This window comes from Lonchura striata, chromosome 1, assembly GCF_046129695.1.
Source record: "Lonchura striata isolate bLonStr1 chromosome 1, bLonStr1.mat, whole genome shotgun sequence".
Lineage (NCBI taxonomy): Eukaryota > Metazoa > Chordata > Aves > Passeriformes > Estrildidae > Lonchura > Lonchura striata.
In genome coordinates this window covers 127,484,264-127,508,960 of record NC_134603.1, presented here as the reverse complement: position 1 = coordinate 127,508,960, position 24,697 = coordinate 127,484,264, and the positions used below count along the sequence as shown (strand labels likewise).

General features: G+C 40.2%; 1 protein-coding gene and 2 long non-coding RNA genes across 3 annotated transcripts in view; 2 read left to right on the top strand and 1 right to left on the bottom strand.

Moving 5' to 3' along the window:
* Window positions 1-1,167, top strand: part of LOC110474692 (uncharacterized) — a 36,956-nt gene extending 35,789 nt beyond the window's left edge. The window contains exon 3 of the long non-coding RNA XR_013339452.1: window positions 1,142-1,167. This is a non-coding gene — a long non-coding RNA (uncharacterized LOC110474692). The remainder of the gene's footprint in view (window positions 1-1,141) is intronic.
* AGR3 (anterior gradient 3, protein disulphide isomerase family member) overlaps window positions 1-24,697 on the bottom strand; it is a 160,052-nt gene that overhangs the window by 29,358 nt on the left and 105,997 nt on the right. The gene's annotated exons all lie outside the window — the stretch shown is intronic.
* Window positions 4,160-5,720, top strand: LOC144245881 (uncharacterized). The gene is made up of 2 exons (XR_013339451.1): window positions 4,160-4,307; window positions 5,291-5,720. It is a non-coding gene; the product is annotated as an uncharacterized LOC144245881 (long non-coding RNA).

Here is a 24,697-nt window from a genome sequence, read left to right as displayed (position 1 = left end):
AACAAACTCAAAGTGGTCGAAAATGTAGGGCAAAAGGGTCAAACAAGAGCAGCATGTTGTGAACTGCTGCTATGCACCCATTTCTACTAATTACTACGAGACCCGAGTGAACTCTTGTGGTCATGTGGTCTATAAACCTCCTTTTTAACGGCCACATTAAACAATGCAGCTCCTTCTTTATGACAATGGAGTCAATACTCATTCCAACGGGGGGAAAACCCAGTAAAAATTATACTCTTCTAAAATAGAACAACCAGTTTAAACCAGTAGCAAATAAACCTACAGCTCCTCATATAAATTCTGTTTTATTGGTCTGTTCCGGAGAGCAGTTGTTTTGTTTAAGTTGATAACAGGTTGTTTTTTCCAAGACAATTAGGTGCTTGGATGAAAAAAAGAGAGACGTCCAGAGAAGTCAGCTGTTGCTCAGATCAGACAAAAAAAGATATGGTTCCCACAGTCAGACTCAAAGCTCTTTATCACAGCTCTTAATCCCATATGCTAGGAACAATGTGAATTTAGAGTAAAGAACAATCTTTTTTGACTTGGGTGACATCTGCTAGGGATGTAACTTTTATCTTGGCAGTTGGGCAAGCCAAGAGAAAGCAAGATGTGTTATTTGCCTCTGACAGTTTGGGCAGCGTCTTTTTGAGCCTAATTGTGGCTCTAGGTGCCAAACTTTTTAAACTGATCTCTTGACATTGCTACACTAACCAAAGAACAGCTTATTAGCTGGAAATGCCTAGAGTGTTAGTGGGAAATTGTATTTATTTATCCTGTGTAAGATCCTAAAGGAGCCCTTCAGTAGTGGGACCCTGTTGCAGCTCTGCTGTGCTGCAGAGAAAAGCTCCTGTGTGCTGTAGATCTGGGTTTCACTGTTGTATGTGTCACACTAGCTTGGCTATCCTGGGCATGGTGCTTGGCTTTTCTGCACCTCAAAAAAGGATTAGTAATTCCTGCAATGTAAAGTGTTGTGACTGAAATGGCTATATAAAAGTTAGGTTGTATTTTTGATACAGGATAGAAGAGAGAAAGTAATACTGCTTTTGTGAATTTTATGAATATTTATTAATGTTGTGAGTCCAAAATAAAGGTCCTGGGCTATTTAAGTGAAATTAATTATCTTTGCCTCCTAAACTTTCAGCAGAAACTGGGAGCTATAATAGAGCAAAATAGAACCTTGCAATGATGACGTGATTTTTGAATAGTCATGAGAAGGAAGAACAAAGTCCTAGAGGAAGAGGAGAGCTGAGCCACCCATCTTGTGTTCCCAGCAGAAGTTCTCAGGTGGGATGCAGCTGGCTGGTGGTAAGTGCCCTAATGTTCCTAGCTATTAACAGTAATGATAATTTTAACAAAAGCTCTTGGTGCTTGAGTGTACTTATTTCAGAAAGAATACACGACATGTTGCACTGTGTCAGACACAACAGGCAGATGTTAATAAGTACCTGTTTGCATGTGAGAGAATTGCTGCTTCTGGCTTTTTATGATGTGTCATCAGCTGATATCCAGAAGTCTGGCTGGCGCCAGATTGGACACCAGGTAGGATCTGCCTGGAAAGATGGCAAATATTTGACTTGGTGCTGATGGGGTTGGATTTCAGTCATGGCTCTCTGTCTTCGTCAAGAGAATTATGGCAGAGGTAATGGGTGTGTTTGAGCCCTGTCAAGTCTTCTTTCAGTGGCTGCTGTGTTTTGATTGTTCACTTGTCTGATCATTCTAAAACAACCAAGAAGCTATGTTCATGCGAGCACAACTTGGTTGTGCAACCAGAGTGGCTCTGCTCAGGGCTAGAGATGCTGTTCCCAGGGGCACAATATCCCTGGCAGGGTAAGAGCCAGTCCCCTTGCAGGAGGAGCTGCTGGGGTGTCATATTGACAAAGGGAGTCTCCTGCAGGTGTGCACTGGAGGGCAGCCTGCCTGCACTTTCCCTCTTCTGGGGCTGACTTCTCTCCTGGGTCATGGGGGCCAGCTGAGGATTTCAGGAGGGCAGGGCTGCCCCAGTTTAGCTGCTGTGCAGTGTTTTAATGGAGTCAGTGCACCGTAATGCAGCAGCACTTCTGCCAGGCTGACGTACTCTGCCAGCGCACATTAAGTGAAATCAGTGAGCACAATAGTTGTAGGCAAGTCACAAATAAATTATATTCATAGGCTTTAATATTTTATTATTTTTTTCCTGAGGCTAAGAGAGGTGGTAATTCAGTCTTCTCTGTCTCTCCCACCATACAGCCTTTCACCCAACTACTCCTAACAATTTGAGGGCAGATTTTAGACCTTAAAGAAAAATGTCAGCATTCATTGTTACTTACTTAAGTATGTAAAATAAAAATCCCTATATCTTCACCCATTAAATTAATCCCTAGGTGGTTTAATTTCACTTTCCTGTGTGAACTGTAGGAGAAAGGGGAAATTGCTGAAATATTTTTCTCACTTCTTTTTTTTTTCCTTTGTCTTGAGGTGTTCATATATTAGAATGAAATGAAAGCGCTAGTCTAGGGATAGCCAACCTTCCTTACTGTTCCTCCCTTCACACCCATTTTTTTCCACATCCAGACCAGCATCAGCTATTTGGAGAATGGAGTGGACTGGCAGCTCCCAGAAAGGTGGCTCATAGCCAGGGGAGTGTGGCAGTGGCCTCCTCCAGTGGCAGTGGACCCCTCCAGCAGGGTGTGGTTGAGATGGAGGCAGCTGAGCCCTGCTTGGCCTCGTTGGGTGGGAATTTAGGCACAGCAGCACCCCAGCAGGGCTTTGTGGCTGGACATATATCATCACCTTCGAGCTGCATGCATCAGAGCCTATGGCCAGGCAGTCCCCGTGCCCAGCTCTTCATAAGAGAGCCTGTAATAGTAAAGTAATGAATAAGATTATGAATTCCTATGGGTTTATGACAAAAGTGCAAGTGTTGAAAGCATTGGGAAGCATACTTCAAGAAAGTGACAGCTTGACATGTTCCAAAAAGCAAGATTAAAAGTTTTAAAACATGTGACAGAATAAAAAATTCTTGGGCTTTTTTTCTTTCTCTACCATTCCTGCTTTGGCTTGAGTGAATCATGCCCCACCCCTATTTTAGATGTGAAGAGTATTTCCTTGAATCTTTTTAAAACTGATCACTTAGCACTTACTTTCCCTCTGAAATAGAATATTAAGATTCTTTCTTAGCTCATAAGAATAAAGTTATGCATTTTAAAGAGAGGAAGAGAAAAATAACAGAATAAATAATCATAAAATATTTTTAAAATAATGAATTGTTGATTATTTTTGTATTCAAATACTTGAAAATGAAAGCTTAATTTATTTTTCAAGTCATTTTGTGCCACTGCAGCCACACTAAAAGACACCTAATTGAATAAGAGAGAATAACAAAAATACACAGAAAAAGAGTTGATCGGAGACATGAAAAGAAGATTTTCTGTCTCTATGTTATGGAAAAATGAAGCTGAGAGTTGTGAAGGAAAACTTCTTAAGGGAACCAATTTGTTAACATTTAACTTCTAGAATGTTTTTCATCTTTAAAGAACAAATGCTTACTGTTGTGCATGAATCAGCTACAGCATTTTTACTGTTTTCAACAAGAAAATTGTATGGTTTGTAAGTGGAAAAAGCAAGATATAGAGACGTAAAAATATTTTGTAATCATGCCACAATAGAAGCTAAGAAGTGAATTAGAATTTTTTAAAATCTGGGAGTATTCATAATCAAACATAATCCGTTTATTTGCAGTTTATCTGTAACCTCCTACAGAAAGCAGCAATGCATACATTCTTTAAGATGAAACTGCTTGTTCTTGGTTTAGGTTTATTATGTTTACAATGTACCTTTACACTGAGAAAGTTTTGTATTTCTTAATAATGAATTAAAACATGCCTTCTTAGCTGAGAGAAATTGACCACTTTCTGCTGAAAGGGTCAAAAGTAAACTGGAAATTTCCATGTTGATAAGAAAGCATGAAAGCAAAAAATATTACACATGAGGTAATGCAAAATGCATGTTGCTGTGACAGGCTCTTAGCCAGAGCTGCTCTGAGCTGATCCTACCTTTTTTCTCCCCTGCTCTCTCCTTTCCCATCTCTTTCTTCTTTCCCATTCTTGTCCAAACCTAAAGATGGCCAGATATGAAATGCTGCCAGTCACGACTCCTAAGCTTCCAAAGGATCTCTCATCAGCAGTGACAGAGGCTCTTTTGTGTAGCTTTTGGAAGTGGCTCTGGCTGCTTCGACGCAGGCAGGGAGCTCGGGAGCTGCTCTTCACTCCAGCCTCTCACTGAATGTCAGAGGGATTTTTGTGTGCCTTTCCCCCACGGCTCCAGGCGAGGTGAGGCTGCAGTCAGTGCGATGGTCTGCAGGGAGACATCATTCTAGATGAATGAATACAAAGAAATGGGCCTCTGCGTTTCGGTCCATCTCCCCAAAAGGTACTTTTGGCCATGTGTTTTGCCTGCTGAGAGTAGTCTTAACTACAGGAAACATGCTAAACTTGTGCTGGGAATTCATCACCAAATGGACGCATCACCATAGGTACTGTAACAGAAAACTGTGAAAAGCAAATTAAATAGAGGTAATGCTAAAATATTTAGTTTAATACTATTGTCATGGGTTTCGGAGGGTCAGGATATAGACTGCTCTTTCTGAGAGGGGATTTTATAGGAATTGTCAGCTTGATTTCACAAGGCTTTGCTATAATTTTTGTTTCTTTCTCTGTGAAAATGTGAGTGCAAAATATATGCAGACAGGTCAGTTAATACTACTTAGCAAGGGGCAGACAATCTGTCAAGTGCAAGAGCCAGGGAGAGGTGACCCTTGTCTTTTGGGCAAGTGATACAAATTGGGTGAGAAGGCATCATAAGAACAGCAACAGTCAGTCAAACCTCTGATCTGTTTAATTCAGTACTTTGTCAGCTAAGGTGGCTAACAGGGAATGCTTAGCAAGAGGATAAAGCACAGTGTAAATACAGAAACTGTATTTCTGTAATACAGCTCAGGGGCTGGGAGAGAGGGAAGAGAGTCACTGAATGAGGCTGTGAAAAGCCTCATGCATCTCTTGCAGTACAGAATTTTACATTGCCTGTGATTTACTCTTATGCAGAAAGATAGCATTTATCAATGGCTTTGCCAGTGGCAAACCTTGCATTTACTTTCTCTCTGCTTTCTGGCAGCTGAAGCTCAGCACCACTGCTCTCTGGGGCCAGGGACTCCCCGAGGCAGGTGCAGTGTCTTCCTGTGTGTCTGCAGCAGAGTGCCAGTTCTCCCTGGGGCTTTCACACACTCCTATTCACCGCTGTTTCTTCCACTTCACAGGTCCAGAAGACCTTACCTCTGGTCAGTGGCTCACGGTATCCATGCCTCTGTAGATCGTGTGACTGAAGTTTTTGGTTTTGATGTCAGCATAAGGGACTGGGATTGCAGGCGTGAAGTTGACAGCCTTCTGTAGTGGCTCATATGTGATTAGTGATCATTAATAAAGCTGGGCATACATTTTTGAGAAAGAAGCAACAATTGAGAAAGAAAACTCTCCTGGGGAATTCTTATACCCTTCCTTGTGGATCTGAGGGATCTGTGAAACAGTCAAGCACTTCAGCTCCTCTGCTCAAAGAAGAGGTATACAGGCATGGAAAGTTTCTTGCACAGTTTCTTGGGTTATTATTACATTATTTTCATATGTGTTTCATGAGTGGAAGCACTTTGGGATGTACTTTCTCGTATTTTAAATAAAGGGGAACCTAGAAAATGGTGTGCTGTGAATTACCTTTTAAAAATAGTTTCAGGTGCTCTAGGAAAATGCTCCTGGAACATTTAACCATCGAAAACAAAAGATCATATTGAGTCTAAATCATCAGACAGGACTTTTTTACACCTTGGGCTAAAAGATTTTAAGGGCATACAAAGGCACCACAGAAGGCAGGGCAGAGCAGTACAGCAAGAAGAGGGTTTGCTGGCAGTGCACTGTACAGTGGGTACAAGATGGTGCAGCTCTTTCCCCTTCCCTAGGCAGCACTCTAGCATATTAATATCTTTTCTTCAGCATTTAACAAGACCATTGCTGTGTCATGGCTGCATTTCTGGATAATGCCATTCTGACACTACCTCAGGGTAGAAATGCTTTAACTGCAGCACAAATGTACCTTACAATAATAGAAAATCCTTTTGCAAGATAGAGTAATGCACTTCAAACAGAGGAGTTCTGGTGGCCCCCAAGCTGATATCTGCCAGAGCAGCCAGAAAGATGAATTCACAACAGCAACAGTATTTTACAATAATTTACATGAAAACCCCCCATAATAACAGAACTGGAGGTTACTTTAAAACAGACGAGATTTCATTTTTTCCTAGCACTAATGATACTGAAATATTTTGTGTAAGAATTTTATTGAAACTGCATATTTTCTGGAGAAAAAAATTCCAGTTTTATCCCTTCCTTTTTGCTCCATTACCATTTGGAGGAATCTCTTCTTCCTCAGGAGGGTCTATGCAAATGCTAAACTTACTACATAAATAGAGGATACAGAAGGAATATTAGTTTTCCTTCTGATATATCTCACTGGCCAAAGTAGTGGAGAGCTTTTCCCCACTGCTTTCACTGTGACAGATTTGAAATGGAAGTGTGTTACCTTTATAGTGTAAGAGGTCTGAGGACCATTTTGAAAGGTGGTTAGGGCCACCACACGTGTTGTTCAGCAGCACCTTGGAGCCAAGGAGTCTGTCTCTCTGTGACTCAGCTCCTCCCAGGTGTGTACCTTGGCTGCCCTCCCACTCTGCAGCAATACCTGGTCATGCCCCAGCCCCAGCAAGATGTCCCTGTTTATCCATGGGGTGCAACCATGGGGACAGAGGCTGTGGGGGTGCAAGGCATGTCACATGCTGTATGGACAACTGAGGACCCTGTTGGGGGGTAGGGATATGGGGAAGAAGGATACTGCAGAATGCAGAAGCCTCACATTTTCCACAGTCTGAGTGTTCCTGTATAACAAAGGCTCAAGTGCATCATACACGTGGCTCCAAGCATCAGAGCCTCCCGAGCAGGTACTCCTCACCCTACTTTGTTTTTTCTCAAAAAATATAAAAGAATTATTAAGTAGCAGTGGATGTTGCTATGCAAGGGAATTTCAAATACTTACAAGATCTCTATGACCCAGACCACTGTGGCCCAGCCCAGAGCTGTCTGGGAAAAACTGCCTGTGGATGCCATTGCAAGGAGATGTGTAAGGGCCATTGGACACCAACAGGAACTGCCTTTGTATGCATTTGAAAATAGCCTGAGACAAAGCAGACAAAACTATTTACAGCTTTTGCCTCCATGTTAAAGGCATGGAGTGGGAGGCTTGTAATATCTGATGCATGTGATGCTTGCCTCAGAGGAGACAAGAGTTGTTACCAAAACTGTGGCCTAGGCAGCAAAGGGATATTCTGGGAACCAACTACAAAAGCTCATGTGGTTGAGCTATTTAGACTTTGGAGCAGTGAGATTTTCTTGATTCCCAGTGTTTTAATCCAAATGTGCAGGTCTTTACAACAGTGACCTACAAATCTCTACCAAAAATAATGCAATCCCTTCTACTTTCGGGCAAAAGAGTAGTTTGGTAATCTACTGCAGTCTTGCTCTTTATTTTAGGAGTAATTGTCCTGACCTAGCAACTCTGATGCCTTTTGTATTTACCCAGGTTTTGCATACTTGAATGGTAATGCAAACTCGGGCACAGAGATATAAACTATGAAGCCTCTTGTATTTTTTTTCAAATATCACATGTCATCTTGCCGTCTGCTTTTGCTCTAATTTATGGGACTCCTTGTGTGAGAACATGGCCTTGGGAGATTTTTGCTTCAGGTCTCTTGTGGTATATTTGATTCCTCATTGTGTTCACAATGACAGAGCCCCTTTCAAGATTAAGTAAGTCTGAGCTGGTGAATTTTTTGCCTGTAGTATTCCAGTTGCTTTGTAAAGGCTGACTTCAGGGACTTGCCATAGACTGGTAAGGTGAATATTTGTCCTCAGTTCCTAGAAATTATTTACAGGGTCCCCTCATGTCTCAGCCATCAAACTGATCCACAAAAATTATTGGAATCAAGTATGGAAGAACTCCTATTCCAGGTTGTGTGATAAAGCCCACATCTTGACAGACAAAAAGAAGTCCAGGGACATGAGACCAGTCAGGGAAAGGCACATGGTCTCTCCCAGGGCTGTCTCACCAGGGCCTCCAGACCCGTGTGTGGGGATGACGCCCAGCACTGATGATGGCTGGTCCCCAGACCACTCTTCTGACTGCTGGAGACACTGCCTAGGGGTATGGGATATGTTACAGGAGGCAGGGGAAGAGTACTTTGGGATCATTCAGTGTTTACTATGGGTGGTTTAGGGGAGGGAAAGAGAGGGAGAAAGGCAGGTTGGGGAGGAAGAAATGTCTGGGAAAATAGAATTAAGGCTGGTTGTAGGTAAGCAGGCTGACAGTCATTGGCTTTTCTGGCCATCCCCTGTCCCTGGCCAGCTCATTCTGTCCTACCTTCTTATTCACTCAATTTCTATCTTCCCTTGTGAGGGGATTGCCTGCTGTGTGCCTGTGTGTTGGGAGGTCTGTATGACAGTAGCTGGAGCTGGGCCATGGTCTAGGGAACCACATAACTATGGTGCCAGCAGTCACCATAGTGAAAGTGTACAGTGTTTAATAGCTAGCAGATATCAAACTGGTCTTGCCAGTAAGTTGAATAACTGTCTTGGGAGCCAGATACCAGCCTTTTTTCCCTCCTCATCTTATTTTAAAAGTAATTTTCACATGGAGTACAGCACTCAACTTGCTGCAGTATAATCTCATAATCAGCTCCTTAATAATATAAATATGTTGAAAATTTCATTTGACAAACAGTGTTTTAATAAAAAGCTGCCTTTGGAGTCTTTCTGACTCTTCCCTGTTTTGAAGGCACCTGCTGCTAGTGAATTAAACATGAAACCTTTCTTTGATGCTTTTTCTGATGTCTACGCTGTTTTAGTGTTTCAACTGGCGTTGCAGCATTTTCACTGCCTGTTTGGTCCTAGCAAAAGGTGTTGATCAGCCATGGGTTGAACCCTAAGTGAGAGGGTTGATGCACACACAGCGACAAGCATTGCTTAACTTCTGCACGAGACAAAAAGCATTTCTAACTGGCTTGCACTAAATCTTTTTAAGAATGTAACTCCTCAGAAAGTGCCTTTTCTTGCCTACTAGCTTCTCTTGGTGGAGCAGGTCCAGGATAAAACACATAATTAAAACCTGTCATGCTTCAATCACTTCAGGGCAAATAATCCAGATAAGTATTTTGGTTTTACAAGTGGGCAAGTGGGTAAATTTGGTATTTCCTGTGACATAATCCAAATTTATGGCAGCAGACTTATTTGTATGCCAGATCATGTACAGGGTGCAGTCAGTTTGGTGCCACAGCTTTTCTTGAAGATGATTCATATCAGACTTATAAACATAACACATTATCACATCAAACGATGTCTAATATCTATTCTTGGAAATGAACAAGAGTGATGAGATAAGGACTGTAACAGAACATTGCAGTTTTCAGGAAATAAGTTCTTTTTCACTTTAGTGAAAAGCTGCATTTCTTTAGGCCTATATACATATATATATATACATATATATATATATATATACATATACAAATCTCCAAAGATCTCTCAGTAAATTATTCTCATATGGTTTCACATTCAATGTGATTGTTTGAAGCAATATCCTGTGGTATTGACCCGTCATACCTGAATGGAAAAACTAAGAAGTTTTAACTGCAGAAAACTTTTATCTAAGAAAGGCACATGATAGGTGGGTCCCATAACAGTAATGTGTGGGAGTTAAAATACAGACAGATCTGACAAGAGAACTGTACCTTGTGGAGTTAAAATCAAAATGAGCATAACCTTGATTCAATAGAATTGACTCATTTAGAGGCAGACATGGGTTATGCAAATAATCCTGGCCAACATAATTTCTGAAACTATCATAGTCTATCTAACTTGTGATAAGGCAGCACTGAAAGAGGGAAATTTCTTTCATTTATTTTAACTATTAGCTGATACACTGCTTTTCATACAGGAGTTCATCTTCACCAGAGTGTTCTCAACTTGTTACATGCACAGAACTTCTCTTGGAAGACCACTGTTAGCATTTCATTTGTTCTTCAGCACATGAAGCAGTCTTTGTCACTTACAGTGTGCAATGTTTTTATGGAAGAGCAAATTACTAATGCTGTCAGATTTCTATGTGATTGGTCATTAAGTGATTCCATAGGAAGGGCCCAAATACAGATTAAGGTTATCTGTATTTTTTCCATATTTCCTAGTACTTGACTTTGCTATATTTGTAATATTTTGAGGTGATTGTGCCTGTGTGAACATACCAGGAGGCAAGGGTTCCAGCAGATATCCTTTCTCAGGCTGCATCCAAGACAACTCCAGCTATGTCCAAATTATTTTTCCTATGCAATATACAACTGTGTACAACTCACCTGTAATGTCAAAATATAAGCCTGAGCAACTGACTCTTATGATTGAGAGAAAACTCTTACTGAGGTTGGTGCAGTAGCAATTTATTGAGCAAATTATTTGCTAGATGTGCATCGTGGATATGAACACTTTACAAAACAAGAAGAGTCAAAAGCAGCTAAAAACTGTGTAGTGTTGACTTGGTGATTCATTTTCATGGAAAGGCTGAGAACTTGATGAAGATTGCACTTGGTGGTGTTTGTTCTAACCTTCTGCAAATAAGAACCTGTCTTGCTAGAATGGCATCTTTATTATTTCCTGTTATATTATCCCCATCCAAATTTCCCCATCTTAACTTTTTTTCTCTGCACCTCTGAGCCATGCAACTAAAGTGGCAATCAAGGAAGAAGTTGAAACTACTCTTCGGGTTTTCCATGCTAGCATGTTACTCAGAATTTATAATAAAAAATGAATAAAATGAATCCCATCCCTGCAAATTGTTACCTTTTTTTTTTTTTTTCCCAGAAATTTAAAAAACATTACTGAATCTTCTGTTTAGATAGTGGATGTCATCCATTGACAAGCAGGAAAAACTCCAGTGTAGAATGCTAGCTCAGTCTCTGAGTCCTGCATCAGAGCTCTCACAAAGTATGCTGACTTGTGTTGAAAGGAGTAAACTGGAGTTTTGTCTTAATAAAGACTTCATTGGCGTAAAAGTTTCATCTGAGGACTTTAGTCCTAAAATTAGAAGCATCTTTCCTCATATAAAGGTAACATGATCATTGAAGCGCACTTTGATGACCAGAATTCTCAAGACTGAAATAAAATTAAACAAATTTGGTTTACTGCCCAGAGTATAGCTAAGCAATCACATTTCAAATGATTGGTCTCAACCTTTATTCAGCATAAAAAATTGGGGGGATTTAAAGGTTAACCACTTTAAACTAAGACATACATTTACACTATTGATCATTACAGATGAATTGAATAGATGTAAAAGATTTTGGTATGTAAAGTTGTACTAAATATTGTAGTATTTTTCTGAAGTTCAGGGTTATGAGTTCCTATACTATATAGCTCAGTTCAAGTTCCTATACTATTCAAGTTCCTATACTATATAGCTCAGTAAAGGCAGGAACAATCAGGTTAGTCTGCTCAGTACTACATCTTGAACAGTATGCAGTGTATTTCTGTAACAAAATAATTTTCAGAATATGTTCTTAAACATTTCTGTACCATCAATATTTGAGACATAAAAATATTTTTAATTATTAAGATATTGTGACAGTGTTATTAGATTGGTCCTTGCTACATCAGCTCTTTGGTTGTCTCTCTAGTAAGCAAGGATGGAAAGCAGTCCAAAAATATGTAAAAGGACAAATACATTAAAAACAGACAATACACTATTACAGTTGGGCAGTGTGTTATAAGGTGTTGTGGCATTGAGATTTTGGGTGAAACAGAAACCAGTTCGTACCATGATAGATGTCTCTGTTTAATAAGATGAAGATAACAATCTCTTTTGGAAAAAAAATATTAGTACTAATGCCAGTGAAGACAGGGCAAGATTTTAGGATTTTGGCTGGAGAGTACTGTTCAGAATGGATTCTTTCTGGGAGATTTCAAATATGTGGATAGAGGCAGTGATTCTTGCAGATGAACTTTCACTGAAATTATTTTTAATTTCGTAGAATTTTTCTGTAGTCACTTGTGAGAGGGGTGTCTCTAGATGCTTGTCAGAACATACCAAGCGGCTTTCTCCTGGTCTTGCTCAGTTAAAAATTATGAGTTTGGATCTGGTTTTATTTGTCTTTTTTGAATGTACAGGTCCTGAATGAAGTTCAGTCTATTGTCTCTGAAGTAGTGTCTCATTAGGTATTGAGGCAGGGTACACGTGGTGCTCACTGTCATGTGTTTTACATGTTCACAGCATTTAAATATTTGTTCCTTTAGTCTCTGCCCTGAAGTTATTTCCCACCAAAACCAGGACTGGGATGGGCGGGTGGCCATAGGTTAATAACTATGTATAATTTGATTCATTTCTTATTAGACAATATGGCAGATTAGATGAGTAAGTGCATTATGCCCACAATTTTGTGAATTGTTTTAATAACAAAGAGCAATATTGTTGGTGGAACTATGAGAAAGGATCTGAGAAAGAATTGTTTCTATATAATTCAGTGCACACTACCAGTCTCAACAAACAGAAAATGTAAATCTGCTGAAACTGTGTAGCCCAGATGTTGATTCTTGACAAAGCCCAGTTCCATTTCACATATATATATATATATATATATAGTTTATCCTGACTCCAGAAACCAGTCCTGATGAATCTTTGGCTCAATGATGTATCATTGCTGGGCAGGTGCCTAAGCTGGTGGGCTTAGCTAGTGCTAAGTCCATCTAATGCTAGTCAGTGCTAGTCATTGCTGGGTTTCTGCATGTGCGTACTCTCCCTCTATTGTGTTATAGGGCAAAGCCATGCCTGCTCCCTGTGGGAACAGACCTAGGGTGCCCAAATACTTTGGCACTTAGTGAGAGGTGCTCACCATCACGGTGCTGTTCAGACTGCAAGAGTTGGATGTGCTGGGTGAGCCCCCATCCTGCCTTGCTGAGGAGGAAGCTCAACTTCTGTATTGCACAGGAGTTTGTAGGCACCGGGGTGGGAGCAGGAGCTGTCAGAGTATGGGTCAAGAGGTTAATGGTCTGGATGGCCCAGAGGTCAGGGCTTAGCCTGACTAGTCTAGGCACAAACCCATCTTAACTGGTAAACAGAGTTCCCCTCCACTGTCACATTTATTTATATTTGGGCAAATTCTGCCAAGCATTCTAAACTAGCATTTTATACTTGCCTCTGGGAAGATGTTGAAAGCTTTCAGCTCCCATTAAGCTCATGCTTTGCATAGGTATGGGTAAACCTTTTGTGCACTTTTCACTTCTCCAGTCTCAAGACAACAGGGAATAAATTTTCTCTGTTCTATACAAGCGTGGTTTCTTCTTATGCCCTGTGTAGGGTCTGGGACCTGGGTGTGATTCACAGTGGCAGGTGTGGGTGAATGCTTTCCTGCTCTTTACCTTTGTTTCCTTGAGGAAGAAGCTCTGATACAGTGGCCAGACCCAGGCATCATGCCTGAGACAACAGGGATTGGGGCTGCAAAGGACAAGACCATCCATGCCTGCTCACCCAACAATCCTGTTCTGGCACTTTACAGCTGACTGGCACAGTAATTGCATTTTCCAGCCCTGCTTTTGTCCCTACCTGTGACCAACCTGCTCTTCTGGAGTCCTGGAGATTACTTCACAGTTTAACCTACTTTAATGCAGTAGGCACTGAAATTCATATCCACTCTTCACATCTTGTATTCCTAGTGATTCCCCCACAGTTGCTGGCTTAGGCCAACAAGTACAAGAACTTGTGTAGCTGTGTTCTGGTGTAGCCAGCATAAATTTCTGTTTTCTCATCAGTGGACATGTTTGGACATGAGAGTATTAAATGTATGAGAGAAAAACTTGGAGAATGCTGTTTGTGTCTTTTGCATTAATCATCATTACCACCCACACTTTAAAAAATATTCCAGAAAATTCTGTGTCAGATAACACCATATATGATTGAGATATATATTCCTTAGCTTAGAGCATAAAGAGCAATGTATTTACAAAATATTATGATTGCCAGTTATAATTTAATTGCCAATCATGATTTAATAAATTATTTTTTCACTGTAAAATATTATGACAATGAATGACAAAAAATGTATTTTCTTTATCTGCAGTCTCCTGTTATGCCAGAAAGTTTATAAGCATAGAAGAGAGAATTTCGTTATCTTAAGTGCTCTCAAAAGATGATTTTTGCACATGTGAAAAACAGGGCAGAGTGTAGCAACAGACTGGATTATTTTGATGAAAAGTCTCACAGGTTGCCAACACAGTGATAAATGTTCTGTGCTACTGAACGGATTATTTGCTTTTTGCCTTTGTTTTCTCCTCTCCTCTTTCTGCCTGGACTATTATTCTGTTTAACTGGCATTTGGACTAAAACCAGAAAAGCAGATAATTTCAAAGGAGATTAAAAGTTACCATCCAATTGAATATTTCTCTCTGATTCTAAATTTATTAAAGAACCCACCAAACAACTTAGATCTAAATAGTATTTGAAACTATGTCAAGCAGATTTTAAAATTCACAGGTAGCTACAAAGTTCCCCAGGTAAATGAAAGCTCCTCAATTCAAAACAAAGGCAAAATATTTAACTGCTTTGCCTAACCTCATAAGCCCTAAGGAAGTCTGTGCTGCACCTCTCTGAGTATTATATTATATTGTTCCATATGGTAGGTACACTCTTGCAACACTCTCTGGGGAGATGCACCTTTCCTGTATCCCCCAGCAGGGAAGAAGGAAACGAACCCTTCAAAGGGGAGTGCTAATTACAACTCCTACATATTACCAAGCGCAGAGACTAAAGATAAATTTCATGTCTGAGTTCCTTTTTCCTTGGCTCTGTGGTAATGTTGTTTAATGATATTCCTTGGTCCCTCAGTTAGCTCTTTACAATACTGTATAAAATGAGAAACTAGACAAAACTGAAAGTCACGTGTGACAAGAATTTAACGCCCACCAGTTACATGTTTGATGCCTTTTCCCCTCTGTTATGAGAGACAAATCAGTTCTGTGCAACAGAATTACACTCTGTTAACTTCTGTGTCTATTGATGGTATCAAGATAATATTTTTGAATCATATAAGACATAAGGAACCTAATTTTCCATTTGAGATCTTTTTCAGAGGTGAAGGTAGGAGGTGATATTTTTTCTGATTTTTGTTGGACAGATTTTCCTTTCTCCAGACATAGCTCCCTGCTTTTCTGCTTGTTCAGCTGATCTGAATCTTATAGATTTTTGATGAAGTATCTATTCAAATAAGAAGTGGTTTTGCTTAGGCTTTATTTTATAGCTTTGTATTTGTGCTCTTTAATTTTTGACCGATTTAAATTTCTTGGAGTACATAGCTGCCTGTAAGCAGATACACTATCTAGTCCAACCACACAGTGCTTTCACAAGAAATGCTTTAAAGCTGTTTATGCAATATCCTTGCATACTATCACTTAGTTATCTTATCTTTTGATGTGTATTAATAAGAAGATGCTGAGTAAATAATTTAACCCCCTTGTGCCTGACTTATTTCCATTCTGCAGCTGGAAATCACCAGAGCATAAAAAACAAGCACTTCAATTACAGTACAGCAGTACTTAAAATACAAATCTGTGTGAGCAAGAAATGTATTTCCTCCATATCCTTGGTGCAGTTGAGGTCGTAGGGCCCTCTCAGAGTGCCAGCAGCATCGTGCTGGTTAGACACAGTGTGATGTGCAGGGGACATATCCACAGGCCCACACCCTCTTTATTTTTTAGAGCAATGGCATCTTGAGCAAAGAAAGCAAAATTCAGCAGAACATTTCTACGGTATAAATAAAGGACTTTAGTTTAATAAGAGCAACACTATTAAACCAGGAAGTACATTTTAAATGTATATTCTAATTATAAGTTGTAACAGGTGAATTTTTCTTGCATCTACACAGCTAAGATTTTTGTTTTAGAGGTTATGTTTGGAGGCATGTTTGTTACAGCTTAAGAAGTGGAAGTAAACCTATTACAGCAGCCTTATCTGGCCTTTGCTTCCCATGATAGGACTTTCATTGCCTTCAGCGAGAGCTGGATCGTGCACTTAATGCTGTGGTGATTTGCCCCGAGAGGCTCACTTAAGAGCTCTTCAGTCACCTTTCTGGAAGATTTAAACTGTTGAGTCTAAGAGTTGGCAAGAGGTTTGAAACAGAAAAAAATCCTGGCATCAGATACCTGGTAGCATCATTAATCACTGATGGAGAAAAAAAAAAAGAGATCAGGGACACTGTGCCAAATCCTTGTTTGGCTCCATCACATTTTTATATAATGGATGTGTATAATGTCATATCAAAGCATAGAACTCAGCTTTCCTTCAATATGTAAACAGAAAATGCTTCAAGCAGTAAGAAACAAATAGCAGCATGAGTCCTCTTAAGTGCCAAATGATTTTTTTTGTTTTGTTTCCTTCCATAGCAATTCTAAAACACATTACAGGCTGTTGCTATTATGTGGGGAACAGGTCTGCTCGGGCCACAAAAGCATGTCTGCCTCTAGGATCTCTCTTTTTGTGATAATGGCCACAATATTACAGTTTTCTTCTGCAGTGACAGGAAATGAAATTCAAATTTTGCCTTTCTGCATAGCCCACACAGTTACTTAGCCAGAGATGGTAAGAAAATACTCTGCAATTATGCTAGCCGAGAGTCTATTATCCCTTCAAATCTATGGTCTGCACAGAAGGGAAATCTGAAAGGACTATTTCAGTCATTTAGGGTGTATGTTTCTCTGGCACACTCATAATCTGACCAAAGCCATTCTTTGGAAGTCAGTTGCACTCAATCATTTTGCCTGCTAATGAGGAGTTACTGAATCCTCCAAGCATTAATCCCATTTAGGAAAACACAAAGGCAATCTGTACCTTGTATCAAGCAATTATGATTGCATTGAGCTTGAGGAATTCAGTCATTTGTTGGAGGTTGTTTTTCCCACAACAGGCCCTGTAAATAGAATTACCAAGCCTTTCAAATGTTAATTTGTGAAGAAAAATATAATGGCTAATAAAGACAATTAAGTTTGTATTGTAAATACTGGACTGCAGGACAAAAGCTGCCATGGCTTGTGAAGTAAGTGTGGCACAACTCTATGGAACTGCTAAGGTAGCTATTTTCCTAACTGGATAAAGAACATGTAGGTATTAACATCAGTCACAAAAATAGGTTTCATGAGAGATAAATATAACACAGGGTCAAAGCAAATGTGGCCTGATAACAAGCAATTTTTTCATACAATGGCAGTAAAGCAGGGAATACTGAAGATATGAGACTGCAAAAACATGGACAAAACATTGAGCCAGCATGCAGCTGGAAAAATATATCATGCAATGGGTGATCAACTAACTCACAGGTAGGGTGCCAAGAATTACAGTAAATGTGGTTAAATCAGAGTGGTGACTGGTCACTAGCGGGGTTCCACAGGGCTCCATTTTAGATCCAGAGCCCTTCAACATCTTCATAAAGGACTTGAATGCAGGACTGGAAGGTAAGTTTGCCAAAGACACTAATTTGGGAGGAGCCAGTTACTCCCTCAAAGGCAGAGAGGCCCTGCAGAGAGACCCCAACAAATTAGAAGGCTGGGCAATGACGCTTACAAACAAGTGCTGGATTCTGCACCTAGCATGGGGCAACCCTGAATGTACAGACAGTCTGAGGGATGAGAGGCAGGAGAGCAGTGCCAGGGAAAGGGACCTGGGGGTCCTGGTCACTGTCAGGTTGCACATGAGCCAGCAGTGCCCTGGCAGCCAGAAGGGCCAAGCCTGTCCTGGGGGGCATCAGGGACAGCATGGCCAGCTGGGCAAGGGAGGGCATTGTCCCTCTGCTCTGAGCTGGGGCAGCCTCACCTCGAGTGCTGGGGGCAGTTTTGGGAGCCACAACATAAGCAAGATATAAAATTAATAGAGAGGAAGGCCACAAAGATGGTGAAGGGCCTTGAGGGGTAGCCATATGAGGAGCAGATGAGGTCACTTGGTCTGTTCAGCCTGGAGAAGAGGAGACTGAGGGGAGACCTCACTGCAGTTACAGCTTCCTCCTGACGGGAAGAGGAGGGGCAGGCACTGATCTCTTCTTCTGGTGACCAGGGACAGGACCCAGGGGAATGGCCTGAAGTTGTGTCAGGGGAGGTTTGGGTTGGGTATAGGAAAGCTTCTTCACCCAGGGAGCGTTTGAGCACTGGAACAGGCTTCCCAGGGAAGTGGTCACAGCACCAGCCTGACAGAGGTCAAGAGGTGTTTGGACAATGCTCTCAGGCATGTGGTGTGACCCTTGGCATTTCCTGTACAACGCCAGGAGTTGAACTTCAATGATCTCTGTACGTCCCTTCCAACTCAGCATGTTCTATGACTTCATGATTTTGGTGATCAGTAATACGGCACTGCTGGAAAAGAAACATAACTCAGATATAAGAGCATGTTATAAATAAAAGATTGGCATTTGTAACCCTTTACACTCTGCTCTTGTGCCTCGGCAAGAACCCAACTTGGCTTATTTGCACCAAAACTTTAAAAAAAAAGGTGCACAATTTTTAGATCTGAGTTCAGGGATGTCAAAATATGTTTTAGGAGGAAAAAATGGACAGGTCTTTTTCCTCCTTTTTAAAAAAAAGAAGGATATGATTTTAGATTGTGATTTATTCCCTTTTAATATTTTTTCATTCAGAAGACAAATATTGTTTATAAAATTGAGAAACAGAGGTAAAATGTGTGTATAAATCATGGAGCCCTTGATGTCTGCAAGTTTATGCTCATATTCGTAACTTGTCTGGTCCCAACTATGTTGCTGTAGAAGTTGTTTACAGAGTGCAAAACAGGACAGATTTCCAGTGTTTGCTGCTTCCGCTTCATCCAGAAATACTGTGAGAAAAGTGCACTGCTGTTTCAGCACTTCCTCTTTCAATCTCGCTTGGAACAGGAGCTCAGGGATGTGGGCAGAGGAGAAGTCAGCAAGAGAAGGGCTCTGTTACAGCTGGAGAGAGGCACTTGAGAAGAAAATAGTGCAATCTATGGTAAGAATATCAGCTCAATGCCTGTTCTTCAGACATACAAGTCAAGTTCAAGTGAACCTCATTCCCTTCTGGCTATCCTTACTCCCTCCCGCCTTACTCTCTAAGAGACCATTATAGCACAGAGAGATCAGGAAAAAGTAATTGGAAACTCTAAAAGTGTAGAGCCTGGCCTCTAATCTTATGTGTCTTCACTATTGGTTTGTGTTAGCAGAAGAAATACCAGGCTCACTAGATTCCTCAAGCAAAAACCACAAGCATGTGTTTTGAAAATTCAGCCAAAGGTGAAAGGTGCTGTACAAATTAACCAGATATAAATCACTCGTCCTTTTTTTGTTTGGTCTCCAGATAGATCCAAGATATTTCTGAAGTTCTCTAGGCTTTCCCAAGGCCAGATTTATGCCTAGACAAAGCACAGCAGAAATACTGCCAATGTAGCATGTACTTATTTCCAACGTGAATGACAAAAATCAGCTTCCTCCAGGTTGTGACAGATTTCAAACTGTTCTTCTTGAGCATGAGCACTGGAAGAGGTGAAAAGGGCTGCATATGTGTCATGAGGCCACTTTAATGACAAATAAAAATTTGAGAAAAAACTGTTGTATCCAGGTGTCTTTAGTAAGAAGTAGATTTGTGCCTGAGGTGTGACTCCCCTCTTACCAAGAGACCACTGACTCCACATTTGAGCTCTTTATTTCCAGTTACTGCTCTAGGTAACTCACATGCACAACTCTCACTCCCTGCTTTTTTTTTTTTCCTAATTTGCTGCTCTCACAGATACTTGCTTACACAACACATTTGGACTTCCAAGAACATGAGCAAGGGTCCACTTTGTCCAAACCCCTGCTTGCAGAAGGGTACCAGCTCTAAATGTTACTGAGAACCCATGCTGGGGCTCACACCGGTGATCCCAGCAGTGCAGCAGGAGCAGACGTTTCTCAGGGTTGTTTGTGTTTTCACAGCTGTGCTTACCTATATTGCTTCATGCTCATCTCTGGGAAGAACACCTGAGCTTAATGAATGTAAAAGTCCAGCAAGAGGAAGGAAGTTACTTGGATCTTTCCACTTTTCCAAGAGCAGAACCAGCCTTAGGAATTGCTCAGATTGAGTATGGGTAGCACATTTTAATTCTGTAAAACTTGAATTCACTACAATGAAACGTCCACCAATAATAATAATTTTTAATCTCCTTCCCTGTCTATATTCTAAGGCAGATCCCTGTGTTGCTTGTGTCCACATTTTATTCATTTTTTTGGTGTTGCTGTCACTTGTCCACAGTGGTAGACTATTTTGATTAAAGATCATATGTAAATGTTCTGGGATGGGAATATGAAATGCGTGTGTGTGTGTGTGTGTGTGTGTGTGTGTGTGTGTGTGTGTTTGTGTGTGTTTAAGTTTGCATCTCCTATTTTTTCTGTCCTCCAGAGATGATATAATACTGGGCTGGGAGTTAATATCTGTTCTGCCACTAAAATAATGCAAGGAAAAAAATCTGAAAATACTGAACTTTCAGAATTGTTAAAAATCATACCTTTATTTTTTATATACCCGCATGTAAAACATTTTATGTAGATAACCACAGTAACTAAATAGCCACATTTAAAATTGAAATTTAATAGTTTTCAGGGCTGGCAGATCAACTTTAATTTGAAAATCAAGTAAGACTGTATGGAACTTATTCAGAAAGAACAACAAAAAAACAAATGTCAAGAAGATGTATGCTATAAAAACAAGATGGACAGCACAGTTAAAAGACAATAACAGAAAAAGGTTATATCAAAACAAACTGTTTGAGGCAGTGATTGGATAGTCTGAATTTTGTGAAACTAAAGCAAGTAAAATGAGAGATAAGGTATTTCAAATTCTGCATGACCTCAGATGTGAGTGCAGAAGCATTTCTGTTGTGACACTGCAATCACAGGAGATGTGGTCTCGGATGATGGAATTGATAATTAAATTTGTGCCAGGAAGCTATACCTTTTAATGACTTTGCAGTTCCTCTCACATAATTAAAAAAATAAAAATGAAAAATTCATGCTTATTATGGAAGTGATTGAGGATGACCAGGAACAGAGTCAGGCTGTGGTAGTTACCCTGTCAGGGGAGAGTTTGTAGGCTGAAGAAAGTTATGTGAGAAAAGCTAACACCGAGAGCCATCTTTGTCCCCATGTGATGATGAGAGGCAGCAGCTGTCAGCACCCCCTAAGTGGAGAGCAGGGATGTTCCCTCCTTAGCATGGTGATTAATTAATAAAACCTGCTCAGCCAGTGCTGTAGGAGGGTCTGTGGCATGGTCTGCAGTGAGAAACCATGCAGAAAGCAATGAGCTGTGAACCCTTTCGTCGTGCCTGCCTCCTTCTCTCTCTGGGCTGGATGGAGAAGGACTTTTCCAGTTGTGACCAACATCTGGAGCTTCTCTGTCAAGCCTAAGGGCCCTATGTTGTCTTTTTTGAGGGAATCATCTGGCCTTGCTTTTTTCTTCCTGTGTGTTTGAGGGTGGGGTGAGTACAGGCAATATGACTCTGAGTACAGTAATGCTTAGGGTATTGATGAAATGGAAATCCTGGGATTCAGTAATTTTTTTAGTTGAGGTATTTCAACCTACACACTTATGCATCCCAGAAAAACCTTTCTTTGGAAGAATTATATTCTCTGTCCCCACTGCTGAAACTGGTCTTTAAGCTAAAAGGAGAGAGTCACAGGAGTCTTTCTCTAGCTAGAGCTATTTATTAGAAGTTGATGTCTTTCCTGACAGTTTTTGAGCATCTACATCAGCTTCATGGGAGTGCACTTGCTAAGCCCAGAATAATCCCTTGCCACAGCTGCTTGTGTGTTCAGAGGAACATTTGGATCTCAGAGTCTGCCAGGGCAGACTCAAGCAACTCAAGGTGCTCTGGAGGATGAACAACAGCAACAGATGGGAAAACTTAAATTTATAAAAAACCAACTCAACAGCAAATGCTTAACTAACACACATCAAAACTATGGGAATTGTTTCACTCCAGGAATGTTTTCCTAGACCAGGGCCTCCAAGAATTTACAGTCAAGTTCTTAAAACTTCAGGCAAACTTTCCCCTAAGAGTCAGTAATCAGCAATCACTACACATGATCTATTTCTCTAATAAAAAGTCTTTATTTGCATTCATATGATAGAAGCAAATTATTGGACTGTGCCCAGCATTATTTTTAAGAGGGTGAAATGTGGAAACAATGGTGTATGATACAAAGGGTAATGCAAATAGATTCTGAGGTAATTCCTGGAATTTCTGGCTTATGAAGCATTTACAAACATTGAGTTACAAATGACTAGTAGAATGGAAACTGAAAATCACTATTGTGTTACTGGTGATTCTAACAAAGAGAGGAACTACTGCAGAGGGCTTATTTCTAGTCTGATATAGTCTCAGTAAATCAGAATATGATGACAGCCCCTAAAGGGGAAGTGGTCACTTCTTATAAATTGCCAGATCTTTAGGTTCCTTTTTACAGTCAGCTCCTTCTAGCAATCTTACAATCACAGAAGTGTGATCTGCTTTTTTCTTTTTTCTTTTTTCTTTTTTTTTTTTTTTTTTCTCATCTCCAGAAGGAATAGACCACAAATGCTTAATGTTCTTGTTTTACTTTCATTGCTGATACTGGAGAAAAAAAATAAACACATGTATTCAACTTTTTCTAAGGCACATATAATGGCACTGAGACTATTTGTGGAGTAGAGTCATTATTTGGCTCTAAGTGCCAAAAAAATATTTATTCAGCCTTTGTGCATAATATAATCTAAAGAGGGGCAAGTGACATTTCAAAAGGTAATACTGTTTCCCAAATTTCTGCTTTTAATTAACTGAAACTCAAAGTGAAAGTTTCTTTGATTTCTTTCCCCCATCATTTTCCTGTCAGTCTGGGAGCCTTAAATGCTGTACCAGCTCTGAAGAAGCTGTTTGTCATCAGGCTTTGTGGAGTTCTGCCATTGTGTCTAGTAACTTTGGCATATTTGTCACACTTGGCAAATTGCTTCTGTCATCACTGGATGCTATTCACCTTCATTTTAATTTTTTCTTTCCACTTAGCTCTAAATAAACAAACCAACAATTTTATTCTGTCTGCTTTTCTTGTTAAGACACAAATGTCCCAATTTGCACATCAGTAGAAATCCCTGGGACACCCTTTCTAAGCATACGTCTGTTTATCACAGGGACTACCACATTTCCAAGAAGGAATTTTTCCCAACTTCTGTCAAAAAGTTTTTTCTAGTTGGCTTTACTGATCCAAAACATTTACTGAAACAGAAAGGCAAAAGGTTCTTTTAATTTCACGTAATTTATGTCTGGGTTTGCTTGTGGTTTTCCAGTGTAATCACTAATTGAGAAGGTAAGATTTACAGCCCCAAAAGCAATGGAAATAACATTTACTATGTGTGGGCTGAATGGTTTCCACTCTCAGATGTGCTGCTGAGTTTCCTCTTCCTTTCCATCAGTATTTCATCAGGTGGTGCTTATAGGTGAATCACACCAGTTCATTTCACACCATGCAGGACAGGACCCACCTTCACACTGCTCAGTGAAGTTACAGCTGCTAAACATTGGATTGCAATTTTTTTTTCTCTTGGCCCAGATGAGGATAAAGATCTTCCACAATTCACAGAGGAAAAACTAATGGGGTGCAGGTACTCAGGTGTTCTATGTAATAGATTTATGCAGTGGCTCAGCTGGATGCTGCTCCAAGGGGAGCAGGCTGTGTCTCTCTGAGACCAACTTAGCCTGGCATGGCTAAATTATTTCACCTCAGATTTGGCCTTGGTTTTGGCTTCTGGTTCTTACTGTCCACCCTCTAACTCTGAATGCTACCTTCAAGTGCTGATTGCTTTTCAAAAGAATTGTTTCGTAGTAGTAGACAGCCACATAGCCTGCACAAAAAAAAAAAAAAAAATAAAAAGACACTGGAAACAAATATATTAGGAAGATCTGGCAGGAAAAAGAATCAATTTTAACATTAGTTTTAAGAATGTGTACTAGATCTTCTCTGAAGCTCATGAAAATTTGATTGAACTCTTCTCTTCCTTACATATGCTATCACCATATATCCTTGTCTGTCCCTACATATTTTCTAGTGTTGATCAGAAGCAGAAGTAAAATACTGATACACCAAATGAGTATTATAAGTGTTCTCTCCATCTTATTAAAAAAAAAGGAAGTACAAGAAATGAAATTTTAAAGACAACTGTTGCAAAATTTCCAACACAATTTTGCAGACCCAGGAGATTAAAATACAGAACTTACTGATGAAGAGCAAATGTTTGGATGCTTTCAAAAATGTCCAGTCCTAGACAGTGTATATTAAGGTTACAAGTTTTGGAAGCTCAGCTTAATTTTGTAACTAATTATTAGGAGGGAATCAGTGGGGTTTTTCCTAAGGCAAGATGTGAGGAAAACAGCATAGAACGGAAACTTTAGCCCAGCTAAAAGAGGAAAAGGAAGGATAATTAAGGCTAAGATTAAAGAGATTAGCTCAGTTGGTTAGAGCATGGTGACAATAATACCAACGTCATGGATTTGATCCCTGTGCAGTCTATTCACTTAAGAGCTGGAC